The sequence below is a fragment of the Cupressus sempervirens genome, chromosome 5, assembly GCF_028749045.1.
Source record: "Cupressus sempervirens isolate cs-2001-9-10 chromosome 5, ASM2874904v1, whole genome shotgun sequence".
In the NCBI taxonomy this organism is placed as follows: domain Eukaryota; kingdom Viridiplantae; phylum Streptophyta; class Pinopsida; order Cupressales; family Cupressaceae; genus Cupressus; species Cupressus sempervirens.
Window position 1 is genome coordinate 252,793,379 of NC_143122.1, and position 21,053 is coordinate 252,814,431.

The following is a 21,053-nucleotide window of genomic DNA, read 5'->3' on the forward strand; positions in this document are numbered from 1 at the left end:
TGCAACCTCATGCTCCTTGCACACTCCATTATAGTCCTATTCATGCATTCAACCACTTCATTTTCTTGTGGAGTCCTTGGAAGAGTTCTCTGTCTATGAATACCATTAGTGGAGCAATAATATTCAAATTCATGACTACAATACTCACCATCATTATCAGATCTAAGACATTTTAATTTCTTACCAGTCTCATTTTCAACCAAGCATTTCCATTTTTTAAAAGTTTGAAATACATCAAATTTTTGTCTAAGGAAATAAACCCATACTTTTCTAGTTGAGTCATCAATAAATGTAACATAATAATGAGAGCCTCCAAGGGAAGATACTTGAGCTGGTCCCCATACATTTGTATGCACAAGCTCTAATTTCTCCTTTTTGTTTTCCTTCCTAGTCTTCACAAAACTCACTCTCTTTTGTTTTCCATACACACAACTTTCACAAAAATCCATATTAACAGATTTCAAACCTGGTAAATTTTTCTTTGAATGAAGTACTTTCATACCTTTCTCACTCATGTGCCCAAGTCTGTTGTGCCACATCATTGTATTAGAATCTACAACAACTATTTGTTCTACCTGCTCAACTAGAGCAATTGTTTCTGAACATTCATTTTTCTCTGAAATAATTAAAGTAGAAGGAACAATATGACCTGTACAAAGATATAAGGTGCGTACTTTCACACCTTTTGCTACTACAAGGGAACCTTTTGAAACCTTCCAATTTTTATCATTAAAAGTAACTACACAACCCTCATCTCTGAGTTGCCCTGCTAAAATTAAATTCCTACTCAACCTTGGAACATGTCTTACCTCATGTAGTAGCCAATGATTCCCATTCTGCAACTTAATCTTATTTTTTCCCTTTCCAAAAATCTGAGAGGGTTCATTAACCACCAAATAAGCAAGCCCAAAATCCCCTTGGACATAATCAATGAAATAACCTCTATGAGGTGTAGCATGAAATGAAGCACCATAATCTAAAACCCATGAATCATCAACACTTTCTAAAGATAGAAGCAAAACATCCTCTTCGGATTTGTTACTTACCACATTTTTCTCCTTGTCTCCATATGATTTATCTCCTTTATTTTTCTTTCGATTCCAGAAATCTTTCTTTTTATGACGTGATTTCCCACAGTACCAACAATCGTTCGATCCTCTCGATTGAGACCTCCTCCCCTTTGAATTTCCTCTTGATTACCCACAATTTCTAGAGTTACTTCCTCTCTTAGTCGTTGTGCCCCTACTTGGTGCAATCAAAACACTTCCTGATGTAGATCCACCTGAGGTTTTCCTACGAGTTTCATCACTCATAACAACACTGATCACATCTTCACATTTTAGGGTACTAGATCCAGGAATAGAATTACTCACAACCATTACCAAGTCATTCCCGCTTTTAGGCAAAGAACACAAAATCAAGAGAGCCCTAATTTCTTCATCAAAATTGATACCCACAGAAGATAACTGACTAGTAATAGTATTAAACTCATTTAAATGGTCTGCAACAGATCCGCCTTTTGCCATTTTCATATTATATAAATGCTTCATGAGAAATACCTTGTTTGAAGCGGAGGGCTTTTCATATAGTGTCACTAGGGTTTTCATCAACTCTTTTGTCATCTTTGCTTTAGTAATATTAAATGCCACTGATGGTGCCAGGCATAACTGAATACTTCCAAGTACCTTTCTGTCCAAAAGATCCCATTCATCATTTGACATAGATCCCTGATTCCTGGCTTTGTCTTCCAACGACTTCCATAAATCCTTCTAATAAAGATAGTCTTCCATTTGCATCTTCCATAACTGGAATTTTTTCCCATTAAACCTATCACCCCTCAGCTTACCCTCGTCTGTCATCGCTCCCACTCAACTTTGAGACTCCCACTTAACTGTGAGACTTTCGTGCAGAGGATAATTGAAAGACAACCTCACTTTGATACCACTTATTAGTATTAAACCACAAACAGAAATAACAATTACATGCAAATATAACCAATAACAGAAAATAATAGATCACATAGAAAAAAAAACACAAGGCACTAAGATTTAACGTGGTTCATCCAATCCCTGGGCTACATCCACCAAACAACAAGTCTGATATTATTATGATCCAGTGATTATAACTTGATTACAATCCGTAATCCCTTACAACTTAGTACCAGCACAAGAACCAATTTCGCATCACAACTTAGTGAACATACCTAACCCTAAGCCCTTTTATACAAGTATTTTATGTCATTTTAGGGTTACAACATGTCGACCATATGTTGGCTACAACATCAGCCATGACCCAAACCCTAAAGAATTTATGAAGTATATACAGTACTTTCCTAATCAGTCACCACAATCTAACAATCTCCCACTTGGTGACTGATCAGGCTCTACACTAAACAACACCTTCAACTCTTAATGCAAAACTAATTTAAGAATGGGCAACAAAACATGACAAGAAAATAGGGTAAATGGAATTATAGACCAATTCGCCATCAATTTTGCTAACCTTTGTATTGTCAAATGAAATTACATTTATAGTTTGTTGTTACCCTTCACTTTAGCTAAGCAAAAGTCACAAAATAGAAAAGGAAATAAAATATGAAACTATCCAGTGATATGAACATGTGGGATCATCTTCATCAATGATTCTGAATCTATGGTGACTCTAAAAACACATGATGATTATTCAACTTCATGCAATCTCAAAATATCATGTAGAAAATTGATAATTCTTCATATTCTACTATTTCATGCCAAACCAACGTATTTCATATTCCAATGGTCCCTACATTTTTGAACTCTGGCCATTGATCTCAAAATAATGATCATGATTAAAACATTATAACCCTTCCTTTATAACTTTCACCATGGGTCCCTCCATGTACACGTGTCGTTCCGTCATCATGTCGTTATGATTATTTCCTTGCAACTTTTTATAGTGACATAACAATGAGAGTTGATCTCCCTTTTGATCTGACAGCAACAATAAAAAATATTAAGTCTCTATTTTCTTTATGATGTAGGTCTACTTTCCAACTAGGCACATTATGTACCTCGTGGTAGACAGATGGCAGTAATTCATTGCTTGGAGAGTCAGAAAACTATAGAATGTAATGGGCCCACTGAGACATGCACCCTCACGTCGCTTTATCACATAAATTATCAACCAAGCATCTTTTTATGATGACACAATGACCTCCATAGGTCTTCTTTGATATGACAGTCAACATTATGTCACTCAATTACTACACATTATTCAAAGGTGGTCCTACGTCAATTGGGTCCTACAGACAAGTGTCAGTTTGTCACTATTTCACATTGGTTATTCCTTGTACAACTTTGGAAAGTGACAAAGCAACATCTGCAGATCTTTATAAAATCTGACGATCATGAAAAAGGTCTTATTTCTAAGGTGACTTGACTATTCAAATTAATGACATGGACATTTAGATTGTTTTGATTCATCAATTCAATTTCAACTTAGGTCTTAGCCACCTTTGACCATGTTCTTCACCATTTTTGCATTTTTGAGTGCTCACTCTGTATTGAAGTCAAAGTATCTTGCTTCTGACTTGTTCTCACAATCTTCATATCAATCTTTTAGCCTCAACCTTTGATGTTCTCTACAACATTTGCTCTGAATATAACTGTGATCTCTTTTAAATGTTTCATTCCTTTAGATATAGACCTTTGACCATGACGTTAGAAAATCTCAAAGATTTAGAAATGCTTTCATGAAGAACTGCTTCACAGCATGAAGCCTTGTCTTCAACATGATTGAGAACAAATCAATAGAAGATCCAAACCTTCTCATCAGGATGACGCATAACAAACCCTCCAAACCCTAATCACCTAGCTTTGGACTAATGGATTGCTCACATGATTTCCCACATTAGGTTAGCTCAAAGGAATAATGAGAAGAAAGGCCATCCTATAGGTAGTCTAGACTTAGACTAAAGGCATTGACACTTGACTTGACTAAAAACCCTAGAGCACAAGATATGAACTCAAAATTGAGCAACAGGATTGAAGACTAACATCACCTATGATGAGAGTGATCTTTACAAGTTGGAGTTGGAAAGAGAACATGCAAAGTTTGGCTTCATCTTGATTGAGGTGGAAGAAGACAAAGCTCTAGACTTCATGATTGAACTCCTCAATTTTCTCCAAGAGGTAGGAGATGAAGATGACATGGAAACAAACCTAGAATAAATATAACCATTATGTTTCTTGATAATGGAAGCTTGGAATTTTCTTTTATACTTGTACCATCTTAAATTGGATGCACTCCAATTTAACGAAGGTTTAACACCTATTTAATGCAAGATCATCAATCTCCTTCTCTCTTTCATGTCTTCTTCCCCTTTTCGCCCTTCTAGGTGGAATTGGGGTAAAACCTAATCGATCCTATTTAAAGATCTTATTTCATGGTGTTAATTTCAAGGTAGGATCTATTCCCCTAGGTCCTTCCTTTCATACATTTATCTACTTAGAATCTACTCCTTATATTGAAACGAGATTTCCTTGGAATCTAGACCTAATTTCTAGATCCTAAGACCTATTTTGGAGCCATGAGACACCCTTGGGGGTTCATGCTCCTGATAATCAGGGATACCATATTTCCTGACCAATTTTGGGTGAAATTCTCACCTAATGGGCCAATCAGGGGTGCATCACCCCTAATGTGGCCCTATTTGGCCAGCCTCTTTGGGTCCCATGTTTTGGGATGTTTGGGTGTTAACTTATAGGTTGGTCAACCTATAGGATTTAGTTAATTCTAAGCTCTATATCAAACCTTCCATTTTCTCCATTTCTCAATCCCTGATCCATAATCATAACAAGAAATTGCATCCACAAGCTCTAGCTCTCAAGCCTTCACGTTTTAAGCCTTCAAGTCTTCAAGCATTCATTCAAGAATACTTCCAATGAAGATCAAGGATTCAAGTATTCAATAAATTTAAGAAGTTTATCTTCAATATCTTCTTCAACATAATCAAGATCCTTTATTGTATCTTTTATATCCATTCATCTTCATATTCTTGGTCCATATATGTTGGTGAAGTAAGTACATTGCATTTGATTCAAGAGATCTAGCTTTTGTAAGGTTAATTCGTACACTTAATTTACATCCATGCTATTTCAATTATTTCAATTCAAGGTTAATTCCTAAAGTGGGGATTGAGCCAAAAAACCCCCCATCAACAATAAAAATCTTTTTTTATTTATATTTATAGATATCGAATCGATGACGAAGTTGCAGATCATAGTAAACTTTTCATCTTTTTTGAAACAACAAAATTAAAATCATTGTCACACACCATCATCAGGGGTTCATTGCACCCCTGAAGATTCCATTTTCCCCATGAAGATCCAATTTTTCCCTAATAGATCTCTTGAAGATTTCTAGGTTTTGTCCATTGTGCAGTTTTGGGCCTAGATCTGATGACTTCCAATCATTTTGATTAGAGCAACTAGTAGAAAAAAGACTTCAAAGGAGTGTTTCTTTACCTTATTTTTCCTTTTAGCATATCTAAATATATCTAGATTTCATTAAACAAACATGAAATTGGATATTTATCTCCTATTATTCCTAGAACTAGTTTGCATTGGTACTCCTTGTTTATTTGGTTAGCACTAATCTCTCTAGACCTAGTTTCTTAGAATTGGGATTTGGAAGGATTGTTTTCCTTATCTTCTCTCCCTCTATATGTATATGTATGTGCAAATTATGTGATGAACTTAGGGTTTTATCCTCAACTTACATTCCCCCCTATACATTTATTGGTGAACCCGACTTACAACATTTCCACTTTTGATATGGTGTCATATTTTTCATTCAAAGTTAGCTCTCTATCTTGTGATTTATCTTTGCATGCTTTATTTCTTTCTTTACATTACATTGGGTAAAAAATTCAAATCATAAGGTTAGATCTCTTAGTGTCTTCTTTCCTTGTTTTGTATACGAGCTTTACTACTTTTCATCATACTGATAACATTCTTGTTAGGAGAAGTTGTAGACTCATGGCTCTTTTTGATCTAGATTCCTCTTCTCCTCTTCTTAGAAACCTTAGTGACCCTATGATTTCTCATGATCCTAATCCTTCTATGGAGAATGAATCTTCCTAGTTATATCATGATGAATATGAGGCTTTAAGCATTCCTCCTAGACAAGTTGATAAGCTTGATACTGAGATTGATAAAATGCATGATTGTCTTTTACAAGAAAATCATAATACTTAGACTATTGCCACTTTTAATGCTCTTAAAAAAGTGATCTAGAATGATGAACATGTTGTTAATATTTTGTGTGGTCTTACTCACCTTGTCCATACTTATGTTACAACTTTGAACTAAGTTTCTTCGAAATTAAGGAAACATACAATATATCTATGGGTAAATTAGAATCTTTTGGTGTTAAGGATGAAAAGGAGAAATTTCATATATTTATATATTCTTTTCCTAATTTGTGGGATTTGTTTCTTATGTTTATTATTAGTACTTGTGTTATTTTGAGGACTAAAGATGTGGTGGATTCTTTGATTTCTAAAGAGACGTGGAGGAAGTTATCCATCTGATGCAGGAGCATCTTGGGTGTAAGAGAAATCTTGCATCAGCAAAAAATATTTCATTCAGTTGTTTGAATAAGGGTTTTCTTAATGCAAAGTTGATGTCCGTGCAGGCTTTCTTCTTAGTAAGTCATTCATACAAGCTTAGAATGTCCTAATTTTAGAGGTGGATGTTTATCTTGGATATATCAGCCTACCAATTGAGGCTCAGTGCCATATCATGCATATTCATGGATTTATTGTGGATTTTTGGTGTGCAAATTTAATAAAAAAAAATTAGGCTCACAAGTGAAGGCCTAAATGTGCCTGAATGAGGCCCAAACAATTGATGGATGGGTGCTTGCGTGAATTGCAGGCTTGTAGATCAGAAGCTAAGGATTCCAAAAAGTGGCTATAATAGCCAAACATAGTAATGGTTCGAAAGTTATGGCCTTCAAAAGTTGGGCCTACCAAAACTTCCAAAATAAATGTAAAAAATGTATTTGGCCGACTCTATATGTATTATTAGGGTCTGTCAACCCTATGTATTAAGTTTGAGTGTCTAGAACCTTCCTAGGCGGCATACAATTTCCTATTTAAGAAATACCCATACATTATCTAGGACAACTCTGGGTGATAGTTCACAACTTTGTCTTGTAGATTATTGTAATGAAGGTGACCATGTGGGTTAGCATATTATAATCCCAAATTTTATAATTCCTCAATTGTGGTGATAATAAAAGCCCATATTTTGTTCTTGCAAATTGTTGTTATTCCTTTATTTTTGTTATGTGTTTATGGTATTAAGGGGAGAACCCTTTATCAAGTGGTATCGGAGCTAGGTTCCTAAGCATGTAAAAAGATTACTGACTATGAGGTAGTTTACACCAAGACTATGGTTTGGGCTAAGCATGTAGATAGATCACCAATTGTGAGGCAGTTTGCACTAGGGTTTTAGTGGAAGCGCAAAGATGTCTCTACGAAGAGAGTGTGGTGGGAGAGTTGTAGGTGTTTTTTGGTGAAAAGTTTGTCTTCCTTATCTTTTTGGTTTATACCTTGACTCTTAACTTTCCCAATGACCTATGGAGGAAAAATCTGTTAACAATAGAATGGGTAAGTGTAGTTATCTATCAAATACCCCTGAATTGGAAGGTACAACTCCCTTTTGAATGCAAGATATGCAATGATTTTTTTTTTGGGTTTTGGGGGTATGCTCTTAACAAGAGAGCAGAAGAGGCAAATACCAAGTTGTTGAATAGTTTAAACAACTTAGGAAATTAAAAGGGGGACTAACTTGTAACATGCAATCTATTTTGACCTAAAATGCAATGAATAGAAACATGCATAACCAACTATGACAATAGGAAGAAAGGAAGAGATGACAAAGTAGGTAATTCTTGGATTACACAACTAGCTAATGTTTTGACAATACCCATATTTTTTTATCTCTCAACTACTCCACACACCAATTTCCAGCTTCCTTATGCAACAAACAATACTAAACACACAAACTACGACGTACAATAGAGAGAACAAAGAGATGCTTATGCTGAAGAAAGTAAGACATACAATCTGTTGAATGAAGGAAGCAAAACCAAGTTCATTTTACATTTATTCAATTCCCAACAATAGCACATTCATTTCATACACTATACTGAAACTAAAAGATATAAAAAATAGAAATGGACTTGGAGTCACACACAATAGTCCTTGCTATAGGTATTTTCCCAAAAGTAATTTTGTTGATCTTATTAAATTCTTAAAAGGTTACATTTGTAGGCCTTCTCAAAATGATTGGTTACACTGGATGATTGCTTCATAGAGCATCTTTGAACATAATAAACTAAAAATAGGACAAGCTTGAATCATTATCCATTACAAAGACTAACAAAATGCCATGAATGGCTACAAAAAGGAAAGAGAAGGGGAAGAATGATAGATGTCTGGAAGAGCATTAGAACATCATGTCTTCTTAGGAGTAACTAATTTCGCTTTATATGCTTTCATGGCATCAATTACTTTCTCTAGTTCTTCAACATCTAGAATGATGATGTTGTAAGCTTTAACCATCTAGTAATCATGCATCTCAGTCAATTCTTATTCGGGTGACCCTCGATTGGAATTTCTCTGATTCTCTCCTTATGATTGCATTTGATGTTGAGACTTCCTAGATGTTAGACACTTGGAAATTGAGTGAGTTAATGGCTTCATTGACAAATGCCAAGAACTTTTATTTCATTCTCTCAATATCCACAAGCTTGCCATTAGTAGAAAAAAAGGACTCTGTGTGCAATATCGTCAAATATTGAAACAACTTCTAATGAACTTCTACACTAGGTCATGTATGGTACATCCTTGAGCTCATTTGTGGACCTCATGGACCTTTCTTTAAAAAACTCCAAGGATTGTTTTGTAGGAACCTATGATAGCTCTAATACACCTTGTGAAAGGTGGATGGAAAAAATAAACTAAAATTGAAAAATACTCAATGTGCTGCAACATTAATATATTTCATTAATCATTTTGTACATATCAATAACATTAGGTCTTTGATTGTTTCCAGAAACATCTAAATTAGTCGACATAGAACAAATAGACTTTTCTAGAACTATCTAAACATAAATAACTTCTAGAATATTAAAAACCTAAATATTAATTTGACCTAACCCTATTCGGTAATCTAGGAATTTCTAGAATGCTTTGTTATGCTTTTACATTTCATTTAAGGGGGGAATCACACATTCCAACACTCCCCCCTAATTTCAACCTCAAATGTTGTTGCATACAAATCTAGATCCTTTCTTTTGCCTAATGCCAAAATGCCATTTTTCAATAATCTTCATATCTGTGAAAAGATTAATAATGTCTTCCAAGGTTGTGGCCTTTAATTTCTACAAACATTTTTTCAGCAATTAGCTGCTAATGATTTTTCCTCTTTTCATAGGATCCAGTGATAATTTTACCTCATCTGTCACAAATGCTAGTGATAGGATTCACTAATAACCTTGATCAAATTCATGTCTTCTTTCAACTATGCCTTGATTGCTTCATCTATCATAAATGGTGACAGGGTTCTCCAAATAACCTTTCTCTACAAAATAAAAAAAATCTCTTTGTTGTCACAAATCATGACAAACAAATTCCTTCCTCCTTCAGCTATCCCTTGATTAGATGCTTCTATTAAAGCAAGTGACAACATTCTCCCAATTAATCTAGCTCTAATTCATCTATCACAAATGGTGACAAGATTTTCTTACCCTAGCTCTGATACCACTTGTAGAAACCCACAACAACTCTAATACACCTTGTGAAAGGTGGATGGACAAAATAAACTAAAATGGAAAAAATACTCAATGTGTTGTGGCACTAATATATTTCATTAACCATTTTGTCCATATCAATAACATTAGGTCTTTGATTGTTTCCAGAAACATCTAAATTAGCCAACATAGAACAAATAGACTTTCTAGAACTATCTAAACATAAATAACTTCTAGAATATTACAAACCTAAATATTAATTTGACCTAACTCTATTTGGTAATCCAGGAATTTCTAGAATGCTCTATTATGTTTTTACATTTCATTTTGAGGGGGAAATTACACATTCCAGCATGTTTCTAGTGAAACACTGACTCTTTGCCTATCTTGAGGATCCCATGAGAAATGGCCACATTTGTCTTCATGTCAATGACTTCTTGTGCAAGGGCCAATCGCTCTATGAGCTTGTCTACTACCTTTTGTATGGTGGTCTGATGGTTTGAAGCTACTTCCCTGAGCTTGTGAGTGTCCAAAACTAGGCTTTGCAAGTTTTCAACTAGTAGGGGACCTTGAGCCTTAATTTGATCTACCCATGCTCGACTAACCTACCCAAATTGCCTTTCTTGTTGTAGCTTTAGGAGTAGATTTTTATTCTCCTCTGTATTTAGGTCAAATTGACTCGATGAAGTGCTCCCAAGTGCAAACCTTCTATAGTCCACTGATTCTCTATTCAAGGCCTTCAAGATTTCCTTTTCTACTCTAAGCTCTTCCAGTTTATCTTCAATTTTCTCATTGTTGGAATTCCACACATTCACCATGTAATTGTGAACAATGATACCAAGATCCATTGTCTTAATTTGGAAGCCATCTTTGGAAAGCTCATGAAATCTACCTTCCTTTTTTGGCTTAGCGATCTCTACTAGCATATGGCTAGTTGTTGAATCTTTCACCAGTGCAACAATCATCTTCTACTTCTTTATCTTCTTGGATGGTTGAGATGAGGTGACTTGTGTGATCAAGTCCTTTGATAGAGCCACTTCTTCATACCTCATGTTCTTCCTATCAATGGTCTCTTCAAACCATGACTCTATTAAGAGCACATTAATAGTCGACTGCAAGGCAGTGGGATCGAATAGCTTCCTTAGAATTAATGGAGTTTTCTTGCTCATAGAAGCAACAGGGAAGGAAATAACCTTAGTCATCGAGAGGGCTAAGCTATCCCCTTGTTGAGATGCATCTTGTTCTTGGCCATCTATGGGGTTGGTGTCGCCATCCAAATTGATGACTTGAATAGGGGAAGATGGATTGGCCACTAATTTTTCTTGTTCTTTCCCCTTATCCTTGTCATCCTCCGTCTCCCCAACTTTCCAGTGTTCGGAAGAGAGCCAACTCCACAAGTAGGAGTGAATGGAACATTCTTCTATGGAGGCTAGTCTCTACCTTGACTAATGGATTGTAATGATCTTACAGATGTTGATGTAGTAGATGTGGTGGTTGTTGCTGTAGTTGACTTGGTAGCTTTAGCTGATACTCCACTTGTAGAACTAGTGCTCTCAATATTTTTATTCCTCGCTCAAGTCTACTCCACCCATTTATCTGTTCTCTTGATTATCCCTTGCATAAGAACCTCCATAGTGTCAATGACTGGACCTGCAGGTGGGCTAGAAAAATTTGGGGTCCCTTTGATCTTCTCGTAGGATGTGGAGTGCATGTAGGCTCCATCATCTACAAGGTCAGAAACATCAAAAAAATAATTATACAATTTAATCACATTAATGGTTAACCACAACCAAAATCTCTCCCAAGTTTGGTACTTGTTGAGACACCCAGACCATAAGTCTTCAATATCTAGAACATGCCTATAGGCATGTCCCAACTTCGAGTGATCCCTTACAAAGTTAATTGGATCATATTGAGGCCCAAGTACCTCATAGTCTAACAATTTAATTTTGCTCGCAAAGATCTTCACCAAATTATGATAATCTGATCTAGAAGCACATGAATATGGTCCCACCACTATAGGGAAGGGAATCCTGACTATCTTCTTTAGATTAGAGCATAGGGTATTCACTTCAAGGATCTATCGAGACAGTTTGACTAGGAATGCCTTGTCTTTTGGATATATTGGAAATCTCTTAGGAAAGCTGTCATAAGCTCCTATTCACAAATAGGAGAAAATTAGAAATTGGATGAATGAGCATCCAAATTGGCTTATGGCCAAAATTGCCTTTGGGAAAAATCTATTTTTAGGGCATTCATGCAATTCCTAACACAACCTCATTGTGAAGGCATCATTAACAACCACATACTCCTCATAGCTTCTTTGTAGCTATAGATGTGGATAGAATTCATATACTTTGGTGCACTCATCATAGTTGGGGATGCTAGGGAGACTGGACCACAAGTGGTGAGTTTCCAAGGCATAGATTAGATATGAGGACATATAAAATTGCTTGAATCCTTTGGCCAAATTCAACCATGATGCGAGCTCATCACATATAATCTGTGCCTAGTCGATCTGCATATCCTCAACACATATAGCTTGTACTAGGAAGAAATGATGCTCAATGAACTCTAAGATATCCTCTTTTCCCTTCAATCTAAGGAGGAGTGCAAGGATATCCACTATTTCTCTTTTTGAATTTGTGCCAAAAAAGGTCTTCGATATTTTTCTCTTCTTTGAGCGAGGAGACTAGAACCATGTCCTTTGCATATCTTCCCATATGAGGATCTTCTTCTCATTGAACATAGATGCGGAAGAGCTGAAATCAACATCACAATACTACTCCTTCACGAGAATGCCAAACATAGACTACATCAGTGCCTTGTTGATTGAGATGAGAATAGATTGGTCAGGAAACAAAATATGCTTTATTTCTAGGTTGTATCTCTCAATACATTCCCTCATGAGCTCAGGTGCATGCACTACCATTGGAAAACCAACTACCTCAACTAGTCCACTCTCTTTAAGCTTTTGAGTGATTGGATGAAAGGGTTGAGAATTAATCTTCTATGAAGATCACCCAAATTGTAGAATTTGAAAGATGTGTCTATTAGCTCTTTAAACTCACTCTCGAGGCAAATTAACTTATCATAACTAGCAGCTCTGATTTCCATTCACTATGATTGCACATGATACAGTTCTTGATAAATAGTCATTTTAAATATACTTGAAGAAACCAATTGTAGGCAATTATGATGAAATAGGTATAGGAATTAGAACATTGGTGCCACACTAATGGCACTAAGTTTGGACAATGATTATAATAGTAGGATTTGCATTTAATTCCATGATCAATGACTATTTAAACTTTCCATTCATTTGCATGTAAAATATTAAATTCCAGAAAGCTCTATTACCTTACTTAAAGTAAAGTGATATGACTAAGAATCACTTAAATAATAATTACATGCAAATATAATCAATATAAGAAAATATTGAATCGAACAAAAGAGAACACAAGACATCAAGATTTAATGTGGTTCACCCAATCCCTGGGCTATGTCCACCAAAAAACAAGTCCAATATTATTACGATCCAGTAATTACAACCTGATTACAATCCATAATCCCTTATAGCTCAATACCACTGCATGAAAATCCCTAACCCTAATCTCTTTTATACAAATATTTTTGCCACTTTAGGGTTATAATTAATTTCAATAGGCCAGTCCAAAATTCTTGATAAAATAGGGCCCAATTTTTTTCCACAAACCCCAAAGTATTATGAAGTATGTATAGTACTTACCTGATCAGTCACCACAAACTAACAATCTCCCACTTGGGGACTGATCAAGCTCCACATTAAACAATAATCTCCCACTTGGAGATTGATCTTGTAGCAATATCACTACCACATGGGGCTCCCACTAGATCAAACCACCCTAGACTCTGATGTTCTTTAATTCTATTCAATCTAGAAGACCAACTAAAGCTAAAGAGGAGTTTAACTTCTCCCTTGTCACTACCTTGGTAAACATATTTGCTAGATTGTCATCTATATGTATCTTGTCAAACTCTATCCATCATCCAAAACTGACTAAATGAAATGGTACCACAATTGAATGTGTTTTGTATTTGAATGCAAAGCATAAATTTTTGCAAGATGAATGACACTTTGACTAATTATACACAAATAAATATCCCTCTGTGGGTCTCCCAATTCTTCCATGAAGAACTGAACCCATATCATTGTCTTGGCTGCCTCTATAGCAACAACATACTCTGCCTCTATAGTGGATAAAACATTAACTTTCTATAATTGAGAAAACCAACTAACCACTACCCCACCAATAGTAAATACATAACCTATAGTACTCTGCCTAGTATCAATATTCCCTACCAAATTTGAGTCAATATATCCTTGTAAATCAGTAGTAGAGCCCCCAAAATGTAGACACTTACTAGATGTTCATATCAAATATCCAAGAATCCATTTTACTGCATTCCAATGCTCAATTCATGGATGACTCATGTACCTGCTAATGATTACTCCCATTGCATGTGCAATATTTGGCCTCATACATACCATAGCATACATCAAGCTTCCTACAATTGAAGCATAAGGTACCTTGGACATCTTATCCTCCTCTTATTGTGTCTTTGGAAAAATCTCCTTAGTCAACTTCAAATGACCAGGTAAAGGTGTGATGATAGCTTTACCATTCTCCATAGAGAAACATTGCAACACCATCACAATATAATCAACTTGAGATAATGTCAATTTTTTATTTTTCCTATCTCTATAAATCTTCATACCAAGGATTTGTTTTGCTTCCCCTAAATCCTTCATAGAAAATGAATGTGCTAACTGTTCTTTTAACCCCTTAATGTGATCCATGTTAGACCCAGCTACAAGCATATCATCAACATATAAACATAAAATAATGTAGCTGCCATCATCCAACCTCTTAAAATAAACACAATGATTTGAATGACACCTACATTGCCAAGGTGCTTGCCTCAAGCCATATAAACTTTTCTTCAATCTGTACACTAAGCTCTCCTTACCTTTGACCTCAAATCCCTATGACTATGCCATATATATCTCTTCATCCAAATCATCACAAAGGAAGGCTATTTTAACATCATGCTACTCCAAATGCAAATCTCCAATAGCCACAATACTTAAAACAATACGAATAGAAGTCAATTTAACAACAAGAGAGAATATCTCATCAAAATTAATGCCTCTTTTCTATGCAAATCCTTTTATAACTAACCTAGCTTTAAATCTTTTCTTACCTCCATCATCTTCTTTCAACCTATAAACCCATTTATTCTATAAAATCCTGTTAACCTACAGGAAACTTGCATAAATCCCAAGTCTTATTTTTTTAGCAAGGACTCCATTTCATCTACCATTGCAAAATCCCACTTAATCTTAGTATCCACCTACATAGCTTCATCATAACATCTATTAGTAAAATAGAGTACAAAGAAGGAGAAAATCTTTCTGGAGGTCTACTTAGCCTTGTTGACTGTCTAACTATTGAAAATAATTGATTAATTATGTATTATCTTTGATGATATACAAAATGCCATATAATTTCTAGTCAATATATGCCAAGATCACTTGGGTGATGAAGACAATTTCCTATGTTTGCCAAGCATTCTAGAGTTTTCCAAGCTGAGAAGATAGTGTCTACCAAGTTCACTTGGGTGACAAAGAAAAGTTTATAGAAGTTGAGTGTTAACCAAGCTCACTCGGTTAATGAAGGAAATGTTGGATGTGTTAGTGTAAATAATTAATTACTATTTACACTTTACTTAAGTTTACTTAGGTTAATGCATTATTATATTAGTTTTCATGTAGACACCTAGGAGTATGCATACTCATATGAGTTGTCTTGTTGACAACACAGGAGTTAGCAACTCATTTATGCACATGGTGTCTACAACATAGGAGTTAGCAACTAATTTAAGCACACGGTGTCTACATCATCTCTATATGAGATATATCTTGTCATACTTATCCTCTCATTGTTGCACATCCATTCATGCACAATGGAGGATAATCCACTTCTGGTGGACGTGTGCTTAGTTGTTGAGCTTATCTCTTCACTGACTCCTAGTCATTCTAGAGGCCTTTATATACAGGCATTTCTAGTGTACATGCACAACATATTATTCATCAGTTATCTATCATTGAATGATCTAATATCCAAAGATAATCAGATATTCATTCTCATATTGTTATGATCATACATTATTTGGTCCATATTGTGCTAAGTCTTGTGCTTCTTGATCTTGGCATCATTTTTCCTTAAGGCAAATTCTTCATGGTATCATAGCTATACCAAATTCTTACATGGTATCAGAGCTATAGGAGTGTAATTTCATATCCATTGAAAACCATTTTTGCTTCACCTCTCGGAGGACCACGATTTAGATCTGGAGTATCGTAGTTATTGGGAGTGTCTAGAGCCAAAGCAAACCTCACCATTGTGTTCGGAGTGTCGATTCGGTAAATTTTGACTATAAATTTTCTTACCCTAGGCCATAGTCAAAATTGGGGCAAAATGTTTTTGCAAACCGACACCTGAAGGCCCGATTTATGGAATTTTGTATGATCTTTTAGATCTATGAACTTAATTTTCAGATTTGCATATTTTAATTTGCGTCTTTGCAAGTATTTTTTTGGATCTACATATTTTGTTTCATTTTTTTTTGGCCTATTAGGCTTGTAGAGGAGCTTTTTTCTTGTAGGTTAACCGGGTGGTCAAACCCTAGTGCCTGTGGACTATTCCATAACACCGACATATTTCTCAACATAACCGATAGAATATTCCTCCAAATCGGATTGGACATCATACCAATGAAGACAATGGCTTTCACAACAAACTAATGGAATAACCCATGGTGGATTTTATGCCAACTTGATCTCCACGACCTTTTTCTTTTATACACCTTGATGATTAAAGGTGGGGTGCATGTAGGATTAATCCCACACCACCTGCTAGTATTTTGTCCCCCGCTGGTGACAAACACTGGCCCCTTCACCAATCATTGATCATCTGCTAACCACAGTCTACTTCCCTTTGGTTGAAAAACTTTGGCACCATTCTTTAAACCCACCAAGAGTCATGAAAATGCTGACCACTCTGAAGCCACCATGTGGTTTTCTCTGCCATACCTCGACACAATCAGTAAACACAATCAGCATCCGACGTGGCTTGGACATGTCAGCCCATATACATGTTAGTACCTGCAACACCAATGTCTGTATAGCCACATCACCATACGGCTACACCCAGTCATCAGCCATACTGCCATGTCATTCAGGGGATTGATGTTTTTTGCTGACATCATTCGTACACTGTCTTAAATTTGATGGTCATTTGACTGTCACTAGCAGGCTAGATCGTACTGCCACGATGACCATATGGATGTCAAATTTAACCTCACAACTTTTTGACATCATTAGGGTAGACTCCTCACCATATGTAATCTTGACTTGACAGTTCGACTTTGGGAGGCCATATCTTAGTCATCTAGACTCCAAATAAGGTGCAAATTTTTTTGATTTTGGCTAGAATTTCTTGAATTTTTCAATGGTGCTATTATTTTATGGTTTTGATGCATGGATTTGTTAGAAAATTTTGTTTTTGGTGACTTTACCTATCCAATCCTGCTTTTACAACTTCAAATGCTCCATACAGGCTCATCTGGACACATTTTCAGGTTCTATTTTTTTTGAAAGTGAATAGTTTTTTGTCTACTTTCTAGATTTGTAATCATATTATAGGCTTGTGTGGACAAAAATACCACCTTCATAAATGGGTCCTATTTTGTATTGTATTACCTTGATCAAGCTTCAAAATTATTGTACGTCTAAACTACAATGATTAGTATGAGATTTGAACTCCAAGAGGAGGTTGTAAACAAGAAAATCAAAAGTTCACTTAGGCCTAAATTGGCAAGTGGTTATTGTAACCACACTAAGTATAAAGTTCCAAATCATATATTGGGGGGGGGTCATTGAATTTTTTCATTTTGGGGGGTGCATACATTATTTGATCTCATGGAGTCTTGTCACAAGTGTTAGTTTGGTTTAAAATTGAAGTTGATAAAAAGGATCTATAACAAATGGAGTGCTTTGATGATTGATCATCTAAGAGAGCATAAGGAAGTATTTCCTTTTTTATGTTCCAAAGAACTGTCCTCTTACACTAATTCAACACCTATTAGAATAATTGTGTCAACCATTTTTTTCAATATTAGTTATGATTGCTTTGATGTCCTTGAAAAGATTAGTGAACCTTATGATCTATGGATGGCTCTTTGGAAAGCATATGGAGATCCAATAGTCCCTCCATTCTCAGAGGACATTCTACCTCCAGTCACTCTAGTTATGGTACCTTCAACTCCAGTTGAGATCATTCCTCCTGATGCTCCTATTGCTACTACTGATCCCGTTCTAGCCATATATGCTCCTGATTCAGTGCAACAGAAAACACCATGTCTTCCTATTTTAGCTTTATGGGATGACTTCGTTCCAGACATTGTAGTTTTGTTTATGGAGTCTTACATTGAAGATGGGGGAGACATTATTGATGACATCCATCTTCTCTTTATTGAGGAGAATTCATCTTCACTTGTTGCAAGGGAACACTCTGACCCTCAACCATTTGATCTTTCTTTTGAAACTGATATGATTGTGGACACTTCTTTTCAGTAGTTGGAGGAAGACTCTTTTACTTCAAAGGAGAGATATCACTCTTTGGAGATTGTATTCTAGTTTCCTTATGCATCATATCTTTTGAGGATTCTTCCTACTAGTTGGGGAGCATTCTCTACTACACCTATGGCACCACTTCTTACTACAAGGAGGAACATCATTTAGCTTTCATGGTGCAACTTCTTCAATTATCAAGGAGCTTCTTTCATGGGTGTGCATTCATAATTTAGGGGAGGCTACATTGGTTCTCTTCCCATATCTTCCTATAAGGATGATTCCTTGTCTTTGGAGTTTTATTCACTTTCATCCATGGACATGTTACCTTGTTTGCCACCTTCTTTTGGGCATCCATCCGATTGGTTCATGGCATCTACATTCATCAAGGACTCATCAACATATGAGAAGACTTTAGAGGCAACATCCACAACATACTACATATGGATCCCTCTCCCATCTTCCTATCTATAGTGGGAAGCATATTTGCACCTATACTTGGTGTATCTTCTTCCTAAAGGGAGAAATATTGTTTGTAGGCATTGGATTTTCTTTTGTCTTCAAGAACTCATCATTAGGAGATCCTTCACTAAGGGTGGGATTTGATGGAGGGATTCTCTATTGTCTATGCATGATGCATGTCATAATGGGGGGGTCTTGATTACTCCATCCATATAGACATCTTCTTTATTGTACTTATCTCTCTTTTTGGGAAGGGGTTTTCCGATGAGGTTTTCCCTCTTTCCCTATTTTCAGAGAGATTTTATTCATTTCATTTCATTGCATTTTATGTAAATTATTGCATTTGTTAATGGGTACCTAACATGGCCTAGTAGCAGGGACCCATCATAGATTTTGTAAGCTTAAGTGCATTCCCCTAAGTTGCACTTAAGGGGGGTTTTAGTGTAAATAATTAATTACTATTTATACTTTACTTAAGTTTACTTAGGTCAATGCATTATTATATTAGTTTTCATGTAGACACCTAGGAGTATGCGTACTCATATGAGTTGTCTTATTGACAACACAAGAGTTAGCAACTCATTTATGCCCATGGTGTCTACAACACAGGAGTTAGCAACTGATTTAAGCACATGGTGTCTACATCCCTTCTATACGAGATACACCTTGTCATACTTATCCTCTCATTGTTGCATGTACATTCATGTACAATGGAGGATAATCCACTTTTGGTGGAGGCGTGCTTAGTTGTTGAGGTTATCTCTTCACTCACTCCTAGTCATTCTAGAGGCCTTCATATACAGACACTTCTAGTGTACATGTACAACATATTATTCATCAATTAACTATCATTGAATGATCTTATATCCAAAGATAATCAGATATTCATTCTCATATTGTTATGATCATACATTATTTGGTCCATATTGTGCGAAGTCTTGCACTTCTTGATCTTGGCATCATTTTTCTCTAAGGAAAATTCTTCATTGTATCATAGCTATACCAAATTCTTACAGGATGCAACTAGTGTTAATCAAGCTCACTCAATTACCAAAGGAACTTTATGAATATGTAGTGTTAATTGAGTTTACTTGGTTAACACAGGAAAATCATTTCTAAGTTAGTGTCTACTGAGAAGGGTCGGCTAATGAAGGATTTTCTTATTTTGGCATATTGAGTTCAATTGATATGTTTTTTGGTTCTAATCAATTGAGGAGATGAATATTAAGTATTCTAAGTTGTATTCAAGCCGACATGAAAATGTGTAAGATATATATAAGGTCAAGTTGGGTATTGAATGTGTGGAACATAATAGAAGATTTAAAGATGCTTAGATGAAGTGAATTAGAAGGATAAGCAAAATATCCTCGTTGAGTTGCAAAGATACATTTGATCAAGAAGGATCAAGTATTCAAGCCAAAATTGAGATCTGTAATCAACAATTTAGTTGCATTAGAAATCAAGTCATCTCATTGTTACTCTCTAACCATTTTAGTAGTGATCTAAATCTCTTAATAGAGTTGGTTTAATAGCTATTTGTAAATCCTCTAATAAGGTGGCATTTATAGATTGAAGTGTCTAAAGACCTCTAAAAAGGCCAATCCTAATAGGGTGATTAAATCATCTAATAGGTTCACACCTAACAATGTGTTTTGTAACCTTTAACAGGGTTGGCTCCTAATAGAACTCACTTCAGAAGAGTGAAAACAATAACTAGTTGTAATTGGTGGTTTTTCCCAAATTGGGTTTCCACATTAAATCTTGGTGTCACTTGTGTTCATGCTATTTCTTTTATGTGTATGCAACTAAGTTAAATAAGACTACTCACAAAAAATATCTTAAGATTTTCATTTATCGAGTTATTGTTGCTATTTCAGTGTTTGCCAAGTTACATCATTTGCTAGTGTAAACCAAGTGCATATGTGTTTTTCGAGTAAACAACATAATACAATTTAGTCAGAGTTTATGTTTTGATTTGTATTGACATCTAAGGGATTTGAGATTTATTTTAGTGGTAACTAATTCACCCCCCCACCTCTTAGTTACTCCTCTTATATTTCCAACACTAACATTCACTGGGGTGAGTGGTATTTGTAGTTGTAGTTGTTGTAGATCA